Source organism: Lathyrus oleraceus, chromosome 3, assembly GCF_024323335.1.
Source record: "Lathyrus oleraceus cultivar Zhongwan6 chromosome 3, CAAS_Psat_ZW6_1.0, whole genome shotgun sequence".
In the NCBI taxonomy this organism is placed as follows: Eukaryota; Viridiplantae; Streptophyta; class Magnoliopsida; order Fabales; family Fabaceae; genus Lathyrus; species Lathyrus oleraceus.
Window position 1 is genome coordinate 270,877,007 of NC_066581.1, and position 3,984 is coordinate 270,880,990.

Genomic DNA, 3,984 nt, shown 5'->3' on the forward strand with positions numbered 1-3,984 from the left:
CAAGAAACCAACGAAGATTTGATTCCCTAATTACGACGAACCACATACCGATATCCGCTTAATTGATATTTAATCTAGATCTTATTTTAGTTTCAACTTTTCCCCCGAACAATCAAAGTATCATCCGCCTTAGCTTTACGAAGTAACCTTAGATAACGGTATATCAATTCATAAGTCTCTGTGGGATCGATATCTTTTAAAACTACGCGATAGAACTGTGCACTTGCAGTTTGTACCCCAAATTCGACTCATAAAGTCGCGATCAAGTTTTTGGCGCCGTTGCCGGGGACTTTTATTTAGTCGATATCGTAACTCTTCTGTTACGCTGTAGAGACTAAGGTTTATTTTTTTTATTTCTTTCGTTGATTTGTATGTCACACACTCGCTCACAAGGCGAGCCGTTCTATTTACGAATCAACGACATCGAACTATATCTCCGAGTCTTACGACGAATTCGGGAATATCGTGCTGCAAACAATCTCCCTCTTATTGAAATTCCTGACCTCAAAAATCTTCTTCCTTCACCGATACCCGAGATGGCAGAACCAGCTCGTGCTCTTCGAGATTACGCCGCTCCATCGCAAGATGAGCCGCATTCGAGTATTGCTCCACCCGCAATCGAAGCAAACAACTTCGAACTTAAACCTTCACTGTTACAAGCAGTGCAACAGAACCAATTCTCTGGAAATCCTACCGAGGATCCAAACCTTCATTTATCCGTATTTGTCCAATACGCTAATACTGTTAAAGCTAATTGTGTCACTTCAAAGGCAATTCGACTTCGTCTTTTTCCTTTCTCGTTAAGAGATAGCGCTAGAAGATGGCTTTAGTCTCTTCCTTCCAACTCAGTCACCACGTGGAACGAGTTGAAGAAAGTCTTCCTTGCTCGATATTTTCCGCCAAGCAAAATAGCTATGTTAAGAGCCCAGATAAATGGATTTAAACAGAAAGATAACGAGTCTCTTTTCGAAGCATGGGAAAGATACAAAGACATGATGAGACTTTGTCCACACCATGGTTTAGAGGACTGGTTAGTGATTCATACCTTCTATAATGGTCTCTTGTACAACACGAGGTTAACAATAGACGCCGCCGCAGGTGGTGCACTTATGAACAAACCTTACGCTGATGCTTATCAACTTATCGAGAGCATGGCCCAAAACCACTATCAGTGGGGAAGCGAAAGAACAATGGTAGAAAAACCTTAAACAAAAAGTGGCATGTACGAGATAAGTAACCTTGATCATGTTAATGCAAAAGTGGATGCTCTGGTCCAGAAAATTGAAAGTTTAAATGTATCACCTCCAGCCACCGTGGTTGCCATAACTCAGAATTGTGAGGTCTGTGGAATCCAAGGTCACACTCCTGCAGATTGTCAGCTCCTAACAGGAATCCAAGCAGAGCAAGTAAACTATGCTCAAGGAAATCCCTACTCGCATACCTATAACTCCAACTGGAAGAATCATCCTAATTTTTCATATAAGAGTAATAATGCCTTATACGCGCCTGGACAAGCTCCAAATCAAGCCCCAGCTATACCTCCGGGATATCAAAAGCCGATCCCATCTACACCTAATAATAACGTTCCTAGGAAATCCAATTTGGAAATCATGATGGAGAACTTCATAGCTTCTCAACAGCAAACCAATAAAGATTTCTTAAACTAGAATGTACACACTGGCGAACAAATCAAACAACTAGCAAGTAAAGTAGATGCCCTGGCTACTCATAACAAAATGCTGGAAACACAAATATCACAAGTAGCTCAACAACAAGCGCCTACTGCTGCCCTAACTGGTACATTTCCTAGACAGCCCCAACCTAACCCGAGAAGCCACGCTCATGCAATCATACTAAGAAGTGGAACGGAAGTGGAAGGACCGTCTAATCCAAGAACTGAGAACCAAAACTCTAAAAAGTCAACTGAGGAAGAAAATAAACCTAAGGAAAAGGAAGAGAGTAATAAGGAAACCGTAGAAAAGAAAGAACCTTATATACCTCCACCGCCCTATAAACCACCTATTCCTTACCCTCAAAGGCTTATTAAAACCAAAGATGCGGGCCAATTTAAAAAATTTGTTGACCTACTGAAACAATTAAACGTCACAATTCCTTTTACAGAAGCTATTACGCAAATGCCCTCATATGCTAAGTTCTTAAAAGAAATTCTTTCTAATAAAAGGAAACTTGAAGATAGCGAAACCGTTACACTCACTGCCGAATGTAGCGCTATAATCCAGAATATGCCTCCTAAACTTAAAGATCCAGGTAGTTTCTCTATACCCTGTCACATAGGAAATTTTTTCATAGACAAGGCCTTATGCGATTTAGGAGCCGGTATTAGTGTTATGCCCTTATCCATATGCAAGAAACTTGAAATGGGAGAATTAAGACCAACTAAAATGTTTGTGCAACTAGCGGATCGTTCTGTTAAATATCCTGTAGGAATTCTTGAAAACGTTCCCGTGCGCATAGGTCAATTCTACATTCCAACCGATTTTATAATTATGGACATTAGAGAAGATGAAGTTACACCCATTATACTGGGAAGACCGTTCTTAGCAACTGCCGGTGCAATCATAGACGTAAAACGAGGACGACTCACTTTCGAAGTGGGAGAAGAGAAAATTGAGCTCATTCTTTCCCAATTTTTGAAAGCACCTGCAATAGAAGACACGTGTTACTTCATGGATATCATTGATGAATGCATAAAAGAAACAGAGTTAGAAAATCACAAATCATCTGACTATCTTGTAGAAGACAAACTTAGCCAATGTTTGGCAATAACACCGGATCCTACGCAATGCCTTAAGAAACAAACCCTAGACCTGAAAACACTTCCCAAAAATCTGAGATATGAATTCCTAGACTTAGAACTCGAACGACCAGTGATAGTTAATGCAGACCTAGGAAAACTCGAAACAGAAAAACTCCTGCATATCTTAAGAAAATATCCAACCGCACTAGGATACAACATCACCGACCTTAAAGGAATAAGTCCTTCTATTTGTATGCACCGCATCATGCTAGAAGAAGACTGTAAAACTTCTAGGGAACACCAGAGGAGACTAAACCCGATCCTGAGTGAGGTAGTGAAGAAGGAAATAACCAAGTTATTAGAGGCAGGTATCATATATCCTATATCTGATAGCAAATGGGTTAGTCCTGTACACGTAGTACCGAAGAAAGGAGGTATAACAGTTATTGAAAATGAAAAAGGAGAAACTATAACCAAACGAATCGAATCGGGATGGAGAATGTGCATTGACTATAGGAAACTAAACAAAGCAACCCGAAAAGATCATTTCCCTTTACCATTCATTGATCAGATGTTAGAACGATTAGCAAAACATTCTCATTTCTGCTATCTAGACGGTTATTCAGGCTTCTTTCAAATACCAATTCATCCTGATGACCAAGAAAAAACAACGTTCACATGTCCTTTTGGTACCTTCGCCTATCGACGAATGTCGTTTGGCTTGTGCAATGCTCCTGCAACCTTCCAAAGGTGCATGATGGCAATATTCGCCGATTTTCTCGAAAACATCATGGAAGTCTTTATGGATGACTTTTCCGTATGCGGACAAAGCTTTGAAGAATGCCTTGAGAACCTAGAAAGAGTTCTAGAGCGATGTGTAAAAGTAAACCTAGTACTTAATTGGGAAAAATGTCACTTTATGGTACAAGAAGGAATTGTTTTAGGACACATTATATCAAATAGAGGAATTGAAGTAGACAAAGCCAAAATAGAGGTAATCGAAAACCTTCAACCTCCGAAAACTGTGAGAGAAGTACGAAGCTTCTTAGGACATGCCGGTTTTTATCGACGATTCATTAAAGACTTCTCTAAAATAACTGAACCTTTAATCGGGCTATTGATGAAGGATGTTGAATTCATATTCGACAATAAATGTTTAGAAGCATTTCAAACGCTTAAACAAGCATTGATCTCCGCGCCCATAATGCAGACACCAGATTGGAATG

At 39.9% G+C, this 3,984-nt stretch overlaps 1 non-coding gene across 1 annotated transcript; it reads right to left on the reverse strand.

The window, feature by feature from the left end:
- Positions 1-914: 914 nt before the first annotated feature.
- LOC127133333 (small nucleolar RNA R71) lies at positions 915-1,021 on the reverse strand. The gene has a single exon (XR_007807316.1). It is a non-coding gene; the product is annotated as a small nucleolar RNA R71 (small nucleolar RNA).
- Between the last annotated feature and the right edge of the window lie 2,963 nt (positions 1,022-3,984).